This window comes from Geospiza fortis, unplaced genomic scaffold, assembly GCF_000277835.1.
Source record: "Geospiza fortis unplaced genomic scaffold, GeoFor_1.0 scaffold83, whole genome shotgun sequence".
NCBI classification, from domain to species: Eukaryota; Metazoa; Chordata; class Aves; order Passeriformes; family Thraupidae; genus Geospiza; species Geospiza fortis.
In genome coordinates, this window is record NW_005054513.1 from 443,973 (window position 1) to 459,625 (window position 15,653).

Here is a 15,653-nt window from a genome sequence, read left to right on the forward strand (position 1 = left end):
TAGGGAAATATTTGTGGTTTTCCTTGAATGCTAGTTTACAACATATACATTTGCAGATACCTAACAAAACATGTCCTGTCCAGGCTGTCCTGTTTGGAGGACAACTGTTGTTTAGATAGTCCAAAATGAGGGAAAGACTATCTTTTTTTAACTGATGTTGTCAACTTTGGGAGTCTATGGAAAAAAATTAAGGACATGCTAGTAGATATCAAAATGTTCTGCACTTCCAAAATATGTGCACAATTGTGGATTACCAGCGATTTAAAAAGTAACTGGACCCTTCCACAAAATGTACTAAAAAAATATTGGGAATCCCTGCAAATGCACGTGTAAGCTAAGGCATTGCACTTTTCAAGGCTGCTGAATGTGTGATGCTCCTCCAACTTTGTCACTTGTTTCATACAAACCAGACCTGACTGGGAGTTTTGACAATTAATATTTTGCACCAGTCCTAGATTATGAAATTTTCAAAAGAGCCGTCATTCCAGGAGTCACACAAGGAGACTTCAATCCCTTGCATTAGGGACTTTCATGTCTGAAAGGAAGACTGGGACTTCACTCTTTGCATTTGTAGCAGACATTAAATGGTTAAGTTGAGCAAATCGTAGCTAAACTTTTCAAAACGATTTGATGTTTTGTCAATATTGATTCAGTCTTCTCAGTGTCAGTGAAGTAAAAAATAATAAAGTTCTCTTGCTGCAGGGACGTGAAAAAAAGATGTTTGATTGATTCTTCCATTATCCAAAGACAGTTATTATGGAGCAGGGAATAAAAATGGCAATTATATTCTTACTTTATAGAGGAAAAAGAAGGGAAAAGAAACTGTTCTAAGATTTACAGAGTTGACATATGAGAGTTGAAATATGCCAGAAACAGGAACTGCAATGATTGGTCTCACAGCCTTGTTTATAGAAGCACAGGCATTCAGCCATAATATTTGTATTCACCAATTGAAACTAATATGAAGTGATGTTCAGCTATATTGAAAAAATAAGCGTATCCAAAACCAGAATGAACATTAGGAAATGGTATAGTAGTGTGCCTATTAGTGTGCAAAGTAGATTTAAAGAGATAAAAAAGCCTGCAGACACTTTTTAATGTTTTCTTTTTGCTTAGATTAAATTTAATCACAATAAAATGTTTCCCAAACACTCAAACATATTATAAGGCACTTCTTATTTTTATACCTGCAGATGATAGTTGCTCAGAGAGTGCTTTTTCTTCTTCATTTTCCCTTCTTTTCACATACTTATCATTCAGAGGTAGAAAGCATGCTTGTGCAAAACTTATTTTTAAGTCTGTGAGAAAAAAAGCTGCTCTGAATGTTCTTAAACTCTGATATTATACTTAAGAAAAATAACTTTCATTGCATCAAATGGAATTTTATTTTGAGGAAAAATATTATGTTTTTCACTCTAGACATAAATGCCACAATAATATATATATAACTTTAATTTAGAAAACCCCTCCCTTTCCAACTCTACAAAAAAAACCCCAAAAACAATTAAAAGTGCTAATTTTTTTCTCTCTCTTCTTTTAAAGACAGCCTCTAGATATGCAGTGGAAAATGAAAATAAGAATGTGTTATCTGTTCTTTTTTCTTGAGACAAAGCAAAATAATTTTGTCAAATTGTCCTTTGATTCTATTAAAACATCACCTACGGCTGCAATTTTACCAAGAAGGTTGTCTATTTTGTCATTTCAGTGACAGAATTAATTAATTTTTATTTGCTTATCCTTCTTTTTGTTGGTCTAATTGTATTTGTGTATAAATACAATGTTGAAAATGACTTCTTAATATAGGTCTGCTGATTACCCAATCTATGTCAATAAAGGATGAATTACATAAATTGCTCTTTATTTCTCAAGTGATATAGTTGAAAACAATACAATCTTAGGTATTTCTCAAGCTGAAGGGCAAGTTAGAGAAGAAAAACTGCTTCTTATTAATGATTTTTTAGTTGGCAGCTGTTTTCACAAATGGCATCTGCCTTTGTTCTACAGTGCAATTGCTACTCTTGGGGAGCTCTTTGCTAGTTTTGGTAATTTATAATGTCTGCTGTTATAATTTGCAGTAAATATATTTTTTCCCTGGCAGGTAGGAGAATCTCTGTCCTCTGGTAAAACCTCTCCTTTCCTCCATGCTCAAAAAAGAAAATTGCTACAAGCCTCTGAATGAGTTTTTGGCCAGCAGGCCAAGAATATGTGTCCGTGCTTTAGTGTCAGCAAATGCTGCCCTTGCCAGGCAAACAATGCACCCTGGCCTTTGGCTCCACTTCCCTCTGCAGGCTGGAGAGGTCACAGACGTGTGGACAATGTCAGCTGGCCCAAAGCCATGAGACACACACCTCAGACTGGAAATGCATAGCCAAATGTTATCCCAAAGTGTCTCTCCTTGACCTTGCACACAGCACTTCCAAAAGAAAAATTAACTTCATAGCACTACCTGAGCCTTTGCCATGATTGCAGAAAGTAAATTCCTCTTTAAATGCTGGCTGTCTTTGTCTTTTTCCTCACAGAAATACACTTCCCTGAGGAGGTCTTCACTTCCTTTGGGTGGTTGAGCTGTTTGCTGACCTTCTTCAGAAGAGGCTGTGACCAATCCTTTCTGACTGGTGCTGCTGCAGTGGCAGATAGACACTTAACCTCTTTTTCTGGTGAAACACTTAATAGGACACTGCACAATTTTACAAGAGCATTGCAACTACACTGGGAAGAATGAGGAGAAACGGGGAGCAGCTTAAAAAGTCAAAAGGTTTTTGTTTCAGACAGCTCATGACAGCAGTTGTCATGTGTGCTACACCTTTCACCAGGGCCTTATCAAGAGTCTAATGCTATAAATATTTCTGCATTGTGGCCATTCATTCATTACATTTTATCAAGTTGAAAGTGTCATGTCCTTTTACATCACAGAAGGAAACTAAAAGCGAAGATAGACATCAGCCAATAATATACCAATAGAAAGGGATAAACAACTAGTCCCACAAATTATTCTTTCAAGGAAATGCAGTGTGATTGTCATTTTTCAATAGACAACATAGTCTAATGTCTTCTTCAGAAGGAACTCCTGGGTCAGGTTGCCCTGCTGTGTCTGCTTCCCTCTTCTCTTCTTATCTCTTGTCTTTTGGCTGAAGCAGTCTTTCTAAGCATAGGCCCTTCAAGAGAGCATGCAGTCAGACTAAATAGCAAGCTACAGACTTAACTCTAAGATGTTCATCCTACCTAAATCAAAATGGATTTCTACTTAGGAAAGCTTCTACTCTGCTTCAATTCCCTGGAGTTCTGCCATTAGTCACAAGAATGAAGAGATCATGAAGAGGAGTGCCTACCCCTCCTCTTCCCCTCACAAGGAATTTGTAACTGCAGTGAGGTCTCCCTTCAGTCTCCTCTTGTCCAGGCTGAACAGACCAAGGGACCTCAACTGCTCCTCATATGGCTTCCCCTCCTGAACCTTCACCATCCTTTGACTCTATTTTGAATGCTCTCTAATATCTTTATACCTTTTTTCTATGTTGTGGCACCCAGAACTGCCCCCAGCGCTCGAGGTGAGGCTGCCCCAGTGCAGAGCAGAGCAGGACAATCCCCTCCCTTGCCCAGCTGGTGATGCTGCGCCTGATGTCCCCAGGACAAGGATGTCCCTCCTGGCTGCAGGGCACTGCTGACTCATATTCATGTTGGCAAGTAAAGGCCCTATTTCAGATGTAGGAAGGAGATTAGTGGCTATTAAAGTCTTCCCTGTAACAGAGGAGAGTGATATGACAAAATGTGGGCAGCAAAATCCCTCCAAGTCTTTCAGCAACATGTGCAAAAAGGGCTCTATCCCTCTTTCATCCATGCAGCTGGAGCAAGTTGTCCTCTTTTATTAACAAGCAGAAACTACCAATGAAGAGCAAGAGATTATTACATCCTGTTGTGGTTTTTTGGGGGTTTTTTTAGGTAGCTACCTCATATACTTTATATACGCCCGCTGAAAACTTTCCCATGTATCTCCTAGTCACTGTTACATCTAAAGTAAATCTAAGTGCAAATTAGTATTTCAAAAGTGTTCTTCATTAATTTTAAAAAACAAAATTTTGCTTTTAAAAAAATCATCAATATAGTCAAGGACTTGAACTTTTTTTAAAGTAAACAATCCTTTAAATTAAATCATGTAAATGAATTTTTCAGAATTTTTAATGTTTAAATGCAAATAGGATTTCCTGAGAAACTCTGATAGTAGTTCTACTATTTTTTTCCTAACTAGTTTGATGGAGAATTTATCTTCTTATGCTATTTGCAGCAGTGCAAATTTTCTATGAATTCTGCGAGAAAATGTGAGGTCTTCCTTATTTTCATGCCTGGAATAGCATCTAAGGTGAACATATTCCTGAATGTTTTCTCTCTTCTGTGCATTAGCATACTCAATTCTCATGGTCTGAGCATAACTCTCAGTGATCTCACCTGCCAGAATGTGACACAAGGAATCAGGATGAGTGACAGATGACCAAAATGCTGAACAGCTGCTGTTGATGTCAGTTTTTGCTCTCTTATGTGTTTTAATGATATATAACTAGAAAATAAAATTTCTCACTGTATATGTTTAGTGAAATCTAAATTAAAAAAATGTCCCAGAATAACAAGCAAATAGAATCACAATTCACAGAGACTTTTTACATAGATTTCATCAGAGTCTGATCCTGAATCTATGCCATTAATGTGCAGGTTTTTTGTGACTAGTACTGCAGAAGGTGTTATTTATTTTTGTGGAATTTTTATTAGAAGGGGGTGGTGTGTGGAGAATGGGCCAAGGTGCTTGACAGAGAGCAATACAGGTTTCAAATAGGAAGGCACAGCTCTGTAGGAGGACATTGGAAGCTTTGTGTTTGTGAAATTCAGAGCAACTGCAGGGGGAGGAGTTCAGATCACAGAACATAAAGCAAGACAAGAAGAAAATGAGCTTTTTGTGGTTTATGACTGTCACCATTGCTGAATGCCTGCTTAATTTTAGGCACTTCTAAATAAAAAAAAAGGTAATAAAAATCATCATGTTTCTAGTATTAGCAAATGAAAAAAAAAATGAGCCTGTGGCTTGTGCTGGGATGTTTTCACCTAAAATCACTTGTCACTAAGCAAAAACATATTTTGATAGGTAATGGGGAAAGCAGCAGTATATATTTTATATTTGTCTTTTCAGTAAGCAATTTCTAAACAGGTTGCTGAAGTAAGATGCCATGACAGTTTCTCTTCAAGTGGAAATTTCTGCACTGTAACTAAATGCTAGCAATAACAAAATACAAAACTTGGGCCAAAAATTTTAATTAATACATTTACAATTAATTATGATAAAATATTAGATTGCAAATCCAGGAAGGTTGGTATTTCTTTCTTCTGGTACTTTATAAGATTGTGATATTCTATGCACTGTTACTTTACTAGTTCCATAGCAAAGTTTAGAGGTTTACATTTTAGAGTTCAGCAAAACTCTTTAAGGAGAGAAAAATTACCTTGACATTTTCATAGGATGTTGTAAAACAGCAAAGCAGCAACTTTTATCTCTTATATTTTTTTTTTTTCAAAAGCTGTCTATTGGCAATACTGAAGAAAAACACAGAGGCGTGATACTAAGAAAAAAAGCCAAACCTGCATTAACAGGAAACAGTGCCTGATGAGATGCATATATTTGTCTACTAAGAGCTATGCCAGTTGTCCTCTGACCTCTGAGTCTTTAGACAGTTGGACAATTCATCACAGAGATTTCTGCTTTTCTTACTTTTTATTCTTATTTTCTTAACGTTCCACTTATGTCTTCCCAACCACAGTCACTAAGGGTGATATATAACTGTTTCATATATCCCAGGGGAATTTTTTCATATCCCCTCCATAAGAGGAAGAGGAGGTGCAGACACTGTAGTGCAGACACTTCCCTCTGGTGATCAGTGACAGGACCTGAGAGAATGGCCCAAAGCTGTGTCAGGGGAGGCTTGGGTTGGATATCAGGAAAAGATTCTTCACCCAGAGGGTGGCTGGGCATTGGAATAGGTTCCCCAGGGCAGTGGTCACAGCATCAAACCTGACAGAGTTCACAAAGCATTTGGACAATGATCTCAGGCACATGGTGGAATTGTTGGCATGTCCTGTGCAGGGCCAAGAGTTGGATTCTGGTGGGTCCCTTCCAGCTCAGGATGTTTTATAATTCAATGTTTACAATTATGATTTTGTTGTCACAGAATCACAGAATTAACTAGGTTGGAAAAGAGCTTTGAGATGATCAGTGACAGCATGTTTCCCATTACCCTGAGAGATTAGTCACTGTAGAATGCTAAAACCTTAAAACTTAGGAAAAAAATACATGGTTCATTCTTCTATTGTTTGCTATATAGTGTCCCTTAGGAAGTTTAGTGTTGTTAAAAAGTGCTAAGAGAAAGAAACAGGAAAATTCTGTTTCATGTCTATGGCACTACATATATAGTCATGTCAAATTTAGAAACACAAGTGTGTTTGTGGCTTTGTGACAACTCTTTTCTATGTATTTCAGAAAGACAAAAATGTCTCAGGATATGGAAAAACACGGGGCCCTTGTGGGGTTCATTTTGATATTTTTGTAGGTTGCTTTGTGAGGCAGATGGAGCTGGTGCAAGGAATTAAAGGAGTCAAGGGGACATCTGCCTGTCATTAGAGCAGCAGAGAGTAATGGAACTGATTGAATGCTACATTGTCACCAGGACATAGCTGTGAGAAGCGCTGAGAGCTGCAGCAATGAATCCAGCACAAACATTCATTTCCAGAACAGAGCTGTAGGTCACACAAGAAAATAAGGATGAGAAATTTGCATAGCCTTGTCTCTAATTAAAGCTTCACTGAGCTAGTAGGTTAAGAATTGCAGATTGAAGACACACACTACCTTTGTCCTTTCTGTCTCAAATTAGGTAATGGCCACTGACCTTAGCAAATCATCTAATGTAGACACAGACACAGGTGCCATTTTTCATTATTCCTGTGCATTAAATGACAGACACAAATCAGCCATAATCACTGCTGAAGGCACAGCTATCTTTAAGTTTAGCCTTGGATTAAGCAATATTCTACCTTGCTCAATGTGAGCTGGAGCAGACCCAAGTCAGACTCATTGACATTAATCAAGAGCTCTATGGGGTATGCACACACAACACTGTCCTGCTTGTGCCTTTCTCAAATGCATCTTTCTTACCAATTTTGTTGCCCTGGGAGAGTCCTAAAACCTATGCAAATGATCAGCAGAGCTTTTCTTGAGCTTGGAGTTCTTGTGAGATCCAATAGTGAAGTTAAGGGTATCCACATGCCATCTGCCTGGCTCTGAAAGGGCAGCAGCTGATGTCAGCCAGTGCTGCTGCCAGGTCTCCCGTGCCAAAAGGAAGGAAACTTCTTCCAAAGTTCCCTTCCACCTCTGCCATGCAAGGATTGCTGAGGCCAGAGCCAGCAGTGTGCAGACAACTGTGTGTGGACTTGGAAGCAATCCTGCAGTGCCAGTCCTCCCTCCTGGTTCAAACAAACTGTGGTGGGACAGCTGGTGTTAAAGAGAACTTGGACCTTCAGTGGTCGATAAAACTTACTGTATGCCTGGGTAGCCAGGGCCAAAGTTATTGGGCCTTCCTGTGCCCATTTCTTGTCAAGGTGATGAAGGGCTGTGATGAAGTCCTGTCATACTCACAGAGTGGACACAGCCACACTTCCAGCCAGAGCAAACCTCAGGACTGATGATATTTGCATAGGGGGACAGGATGCAATCTGGATGGGAAATAAAAAAAATAATGTATCATGTTATTCCACTTGCACATGTGGAATATATATATTCTCTTATATATATAAGAGATATATTCTCTTCTCATGAATATATTGTACTTGGAAAAGAACACTTCTACTCTTTACTTAGGGTAAGTCTCCCCAGTGGATACAATTTTTTGCTTCTTGAGCTTTGGGGTTATTTTAAAAAAATCATGAATTGAAAAATATGAACATGTTTTAAATATTTATGGTGTATAAATATACTTTCCAGGTGGGAAAAGAGAAAACTTTGGGAAATTAAGTGGTACCTGCAGCTTAAATAGTCTCCCTGGCTTTCTTTTATACCTTACAGAAAGAGATGGACCCTCTGGGGAGAATATAAAATCCTGTTCCTATGGTGAAATGCTGCTTGAGGTGCCTATCTCCCCTCAGGGATCCTAGTGAGGGCTGGTTTCTTCAAAGCATATCTCTTTCTGTGATGACCTGAAAGCATTAATTTCCAGGTGAAATGCAGTGATGTGTGGAAGCCATGCTGGCAAATTCCCCTGCACCATTAGATTTCACAGCTGTGTCAGGGAAGGAGCAACAGACAGAAAACCTAAAGCGCCCACACATCTCAAACTGTGCATCTGTCAAGGCCTTCTGAGATGGGATGCACCAGGGTGAGGGTTGACTTGTATTGATCTCTCTCTCTCTATCCTGTTCCTTGTCACAACAGAATATTTTGGAGTGGGAGAGTAGCTGGTTATTAATATGAAATGATTTCTTTAACTTGTCAGTACAATCATTTACAACCCACAAAAAAATATTTCATGCCAAAGAAAATGATCTGTTTCATCCTCTTTCTTTTTTGCTACTATGATTTCTTTTGTTTAAGAAGTCAGCATAATCTGAAGCAGAATATTTCAGCATGAAAGTTCTGAAACTTGCCTTGATGTTCTCCTCACCTTTCTACAGCTACCTGAAAGGTGGGGGTCAGCCTCTTGTGCCAGGCAACAGTGACAGGACAAGGGGACACAGCCTCAAGCTGCACAAGGGGACGTTCAGGTTGGACACCAGGAAGAATTTCTTCACAGAAAATGTGGTTAGGATCTGGATGGGCTGCCAAGGGATGTGGTGGAGTCCCCATCCCTGGAGGTGATCAAGAAACAACTGGATGTGGCAGTTACTGCCATGGTATAGGTGACAATGCTGATCTAATGTTGGACTTGATGAACTTGGAGGTCTTTTCCAACCTTAATGATTCTGTGATTCATGTAAATTACTCAATGAATTTGACAAAAAAATTTTAAGCTGCTGAAGCTACCTTGTCAGTCAGGAAAAAGAATAGATGAAGAATTACGTGTCTAGCTAGCATTTTTCAGTCCTTATTTAGAGACATTTGTCATACCATTCATGTTTGTAAAGCAGCACTTCCCTCCATGCCAGGAGAAAGCAATATTGCTGCATTTATCTGTCTAATACAGAGATAAACAAGAAACGTCACTTTGTTTTTGGAAGATACTACCAAAAGCAATGAAAAATGACAAGCTATAAATTGCCTTATTAGCTTCCTGTGCTGAGCCAGGCTGGGATCTCACTGCTTGCCAGGAAAAAAGGCACCAAGCTCACCTGGTCCCCATGTCCCCAGCTGCCTGGGAGAGAGAATGAACCAGAGGGGCTTCTGGTTCCCTTTCAGAGGGATGCAGCCCTGCCTGCCTGTCCCAGACTCTGCCAGCCAGCCTGCAGGACTCACAGCTTTTCAGGCAGGGGCTCAGAGGTTGTTTTCAATAGAAAGTGCTTTCATTTCTATTTTGGTTCATCGTTGTGGGAATGGGAAAAATTCATGAGTGTAAAAGACCAGTTTGTGCCATATTTACTGCTTTTACAATGACAAAAAGTCCTGAGAAACCACAAAGCTATTATTTGTTCTGATCTAATATCCTGAGAAGTACAATAAATGGATTTTTTTTTTCCTACTCAGTGAGGATGACATTTTGAGCTTTAAACATTTTTTTTATGTCAGAAAGACTTGAGATCAGACCTTAAGATAATTGTATTATGATTGCTTTCTGGTTTTGTTACCCTTTCTCTTCTTTTTCTGGCATGATTTGGGAATAAGTTGGTTTAAAACCAACAGTAGAAACTGACTATACTTAGAAAAGCATCACAGCCTGAAGATGCGTTATTTCCTGAACTGTTAGAACTAGAAAAGTCCATTTTAATTCCACAAGTAAGTGTAATTTCAGTTTCCAGGTAACATAAAATATTAACCATTCACTCCAGTGTTTGTGAGGTATCAGCTATTAAAACACACATGGGAGAAGCTTGTAAGGTAGGGGGGTTTGTAGGACAGTAAAAATGATTTCAGGATCACTATGGTTTTGCAAACAATTCTCCCAGACTACTGATCGGACAGAGGGAAAGCGTGTTCCTGTGTAATTAACCACTCCAGAGCCCCACAGATATGTGCACACAGACACAGACACTCTCACTCTCTCCTGGGATGGACCCTGACTCCTTCCACTGCTCTGTAGCTCTCCGAGGACCCACAGCAAAGTGCTGACTGACTGTGTACACAATCCAGCTACATGCTGGCTTTTCCTGATGCCTGCCCTTAATTCCCTTTTCAGACAAGGTAACCATGCTAATTCTGCACACGCTTTTTCCCCAGAGACACACAGGAGCTCAGCTATCTCATGATGCCTCTTGCTGTGTCTACAGCAAGAACAGCAGAGGAGAGTCAAGCAGATGTTTTTCAGTCCTTGAAAATCTCTATGTAGTATAAAAGTGATTTTTCAACATAACAGTGAAGTGTCTTTGTAAATTTTTTTTTTTACATATGAATTTTAGGCATCTTTTAAGTTTGCGAGTGGTTGTTTGTGATTTTGTTTTTGTGGGTTTTTTTGTTGGCTTGGTTGGTTTTTTGTTGTTTTGTTTTGTTTTAATAAAGGAGAGTTTTTATTTTTCTGACTATGAAATAGTTTCAAAACCAAAATCTTTCATTTTAAATTGTACACTTCACAGCCTTTGGGGTGATCTCTTTGCGCCCTTCAGGAACCTGGAGGCAGCCTGCAAGAAAAGTGGAGAGGGACTATTTACAAGGGCCTGGAGTGACAGGATGAGGGGGAGCAGCTTCAAACTGACAGAGAGTAGATTTAAATTAGATTCTAGAGAAAACATTCTTTACTGTGAGGATGGTGAGACCCTGGCAGAGGTTGTCCAAAGAAGCTGTGGTTGCCCCATCATCCTTGGAAATGTTCAAGACTAGGTTGGATGGGGCTCTGAGCAACCTGGTCTAGTGGTAAGTGCTGCCCACAGCAGGGGCATTGGGGCAAAATAATCTTCAAGATTCCTTCCAACTCAGGTCATAAAAAAATCCCAACCAATCAGAAAAAAATTCCAGAAAAAACCTTGTATAGATACATGATTTTGTATTTTCATGTCTATGCAGTAAAGAAAATTTTTTATGATGCCACTTTGTGAAAGATAGTTTGAAATGTTTAATCTGCTTAATATCTATTCCCTGGGTTATGTCCATGGCACCAGCTAAGGTGGACAAATTCATAATCTAATACAGTTGTCTCCATGCCCATAAAAATAGGAAAAAAATATGATTAAAAATAGGCAAAATGGTGCAGCTACTTCTGAGATATCTTAACTTTTCCATAAATTTAATTCCTAAAACACAACAAAAGGAATTAACCAGAAATTTACGATGTTCAAAAGTCACCTATCAGAATTGTTTATTGTTATATCTGTCGTTGGTTTACCTCCTATCTGGCTGATATAAGTAAAATGAAAAACAGTTTTTAATCTAATATTCAAGGAAAATAGCATGGAATTCTCTAGTCTGTACCTGCAGAACTTAAGTGATGGTTTTGATTGCACTTGTGATTAGTACAGCAAATGCAATCTCTGATTTTGAAGTAGCTATGCACTTCTTTTTGACCTTACCTGAAATAACAGCAAGGCAGACCTTGAAATATTTCAGAAGTGAAAGAAAAGAGCAGTAAAGGAAAAAGAAAACTGAACTAATTTTGTGTCTAGCTATAAAACTATCAGAAATAAACTGGTGGTTTAGCTTGTGGATGGCTTTGGACACAATTGACTAAATGAGACTGATTTGGTGGGAAATTTATTAAAAGTCTTTAAATATCAAGCAATGCATTACAAGATGCAGGCTTGGTCTGGAACTTTAGTTTCTTTAATAATATTGCAAACTTCCTGCAAAAGGTGTCTATGATGAACACCTGCTTAAAATAGGAGAATATCAGAAGCCTGTGTTTCTCTAAACCTGCTTTGTGGAGAACAGCCTAACAGTGCTAAAGAAGGAAAGAGTCAACTGGTTTTTAGGAAGGAAAAAGTCAGCTGTGCTGTTTCATGTTATGGCTGAATACAACTTTAAAAAAGATAGGAATCTGCTACTGTGGGGAAAAGGAAAGACTCATCTCATTTCTCCTCTTTCTCTGTTTCTCAAGCCATGCGACGCCTTCCATGTTCACGTTCCATGTTTGGTGACTATTTGTCTAGGGAGACATACAGGGCTGGGGGAGAAGAATGTATCCACAAGGAAAGCCAAACCCAGCAGCTCTGCTGAAAACCAGCTCTGTCTGGGTTTGGGGGCAGGCCAAAGCCTCCAGACTCATTTGCTGAGGCCAGGATTGCACACAGTCTCTCCTCAGCTGAGGGGGGGAGGGTTTTTGGCTCTGTGATGGTAAAACCTCTGGTACAGAGTGGGTGAACACCCATCACCAGGGGCTAAAAGCCAAATAAAGGAGTAGACCCTGCAGAGTCCTCTCTTACACAAAGTCCTGCCAGGTCCCATTCACCCTGAACATGCACATGAGAGGCAGCTGTCATGTCTTACAAGGTGTCATAAACCACCAAAGACTCCAAAGAACCACCCCCTACTCATTCCTAAGGCCTTTCACCAGAGGACTGCATGTGATCCACAGGTATTGCAACAGATCCAGAGTCTGTTGCAGAAAACACTGTAAAACTTGCCTGCCGCCCATGGGAGGTACCTGGGCATTCCCACAGATACCTGGATGTACTATCCCACTGAGCTCTGGGTTACACAGGACCCTCCAAGGACGCCAGAAGAAAGGGACCAGCCAGATGCTGTCAGGACCCAGAGAGCCTCTCTGCCACTCCCTTTTTCTCCCTGCCCCCTTCTCGTTCTCCTATTTCTTTCTCTCTCTCTCTCTCTCTCTCTCTCTCCCCCTCACACCTCCTGTTAAATAAAATCCATACTATTGACTTCGGTATATGGCCTTGTTTGCACCTTAATTCAGGCACAGGCACCTCTCTGTGGATCACAACATGGTGGCATCCTGGGACAGTACTCCCAGTGGACGACATCACTATGGGACAGTACCAGAAGAGGTCCTAGAATGACCTCTTGACAGCCAGTTGGAAGCATATTATCAATTATTTTTGATTATCAGTTATTTTTGATGCAGTTACATGAACACAAATGGGTGGAGGGCAGCACCTTGTAAGAGATTGAGTCCAGCCCTCCACTTCAGGCACCTCTTTGGCTGCAGCACAGACACCTTTCTTGTTCTATCATCTTTTAAGCTGTTCCCTTCTGAACAGCTAGATAAGGACAAAAGGAGAGACAGTTTCTTGGCTCTTAAGTTCTGTATTTCAGGGATTCACCTGAGCAAGAGAAGGCTGGAGTACAGCTCTCCACTGTCAGTAAATACAGACAAACATCATCCAGACAAGAGACTGGAAGAGACCTGTCTCAGAAGAACCACAGGCTGGGAAGTCACCAGTCATGAGCATCAGTGAGGGATCAAGTGCACAGCTGAAAGAGGAAGAGAAATGGGCTTTTGCACAGGGGTTCTGCTTTTCAGGTGTCTGCCTTGACCACAATGTCACTTGCAAGACTTTGCAAGTGTCCACCTTTCTTACACATCTTCATCCTTCAAAAACCAGAGGGCACGAGTACAATGTCCAGCTCTGGACTCAAAATCACCAAGCACTTGAGTTTTTTGCTGAGATTCTGCAATGCCTCATTTACTGTCATTTAAATATATGCAGGAATTGGTTTCTTTGTAACATTCTAAACAGATAAAAAATTCTTTATCTTTACCTTAGAAACAGAATTACTGAGATTTATATAAAAACATAATAAACATAACAAAGCTATCTGTCTGAAGGGGTAATTTAAACTCCACTTAGTCTTCAATAAAAACAAAATAGCACACTATAACCATTTACTGCATGTACTTTAGCACAATTAACAGTTTGAGTGTTCTGAAGAGCTTCTAAAATTTCATTTTACAGAGGAACAGTGATCTTTTCAATATTTTTGGGCCACTGCAAGAGATTAAATGATACTTTTATGAGCATTTATGAAAGCAGTTTCAGTTATTAAGAGCAAAACCACAAACTGTTGCTTCTTTTTTTCAGCTAAATATGCTGATCTAAGTACAGAAACCTTTTAGCTAAGCTATATATATATTTAAGTATATATAAAAATATACATCCAATTAAAATGTGCTTTGTGTTGATTATGGAGACCAAAATTTGAACTATGTAAAAATCGAACAATGACAGTGGGTTTACAATAAAGCAGAATATATTCAGAGTTTATAAACTTAGACTTTTGGGTGTTCTGTTGAGATGTTTTTAATACCTTTTCCCTTAACAGAAAATATTTAATGGGTCAGCAATAGAACAAGTTAGAAAACTGGAAGGGATTCATTCCTATTTTCTGAAATTAGACCATAAACCCCCTGTTCAAGCACATATGGGTAATATCAGAGAAAAAAAAAAGTGAAACTACAGTAACAAGGCAGACAAATAGCAGCTAAATGCCTTCTATACCTCTTGCCTCAGTAGGCTCATAAAATCACCTTTATAAAAATATGTCATTTCAAAGAAAATAAAAAGACAAGCATCTTTTGTAACATCAGCAATAACATTGGTTCTGTTTCTGTAACTTTCAAAAGAGGAATTTAGTTATCTCTTTCCAAGGATGAAAAAGGCAAAGTTAAAAGCAGTTAACAGCTTTCCTGGTTTTCCTTTAATTTTGGAATTTTTGGACTTTAAAAAAATTATTCTAAGAAGCAATAGCATAGCTATGTACAGATCTCTGTTGTTTTAGGGTTTTTTAAAATAATAAATCCATTTCTTTTCTGAACCAAGTGGTCCTACAGACAGTTTTATATCCTAAGAATTAAATCTGTGATGGCCACAAGGAAGATGTTGTGCCAGACTGGGAAAGCTCCTGTTTACATGAGGCTGGGAAAAACAATCTGTTGGATTCCAGAAGGGACAGGAAAGTCCTGGAAGCCTTGGAAAATGCTGTGTGGGTGAGTGGAACTAGAAACTGTGATTCTCCTAGGTGTTCTTCTGAAAGAACTGAGTAGCACAAAGGCTCAGCTTCTTGCTCTCTATTCTCCATGCCCAAAGGTCCAGAAGCTGAACAACCTCTGTTTCTAATACAGTTCCATCCTTCATACTGAAATAAATAGGCATTTCAATCACAAGCTATTCCATGTTAATTGGAGAAGAGTCTACTAAAATAACACAGTATTCACATACAGTTTTAAAAAAATTTAAAAGTTGTAACCATGGATAATAATGACTCTTCTACTACATGGCAGATGTTTGTGTAAACAGCATTCTTTGGCAATAAATTGCATATTTAAGAGTTCCATTTCCTGTGGTCTCTGTGAGGCAGTATATTGGCTTCAAACACACCAATAAAACTGACCAATACCCAAGGAAAAAACCTGAAACCACTGGTTTCTTCCAGCTCTTGCCAGTGATCCATAAATAACAATACAAGCTCCGATCTGACATCTGCAAGATTACTGTATTATCTTCTGAGTAGTCTTTGTATCAGTGAATCATTCACTAGTTTAAATTCTCCTTATTTCCTAATTTTTAGGCAGTGTAGAGGCAAAAACAAATTT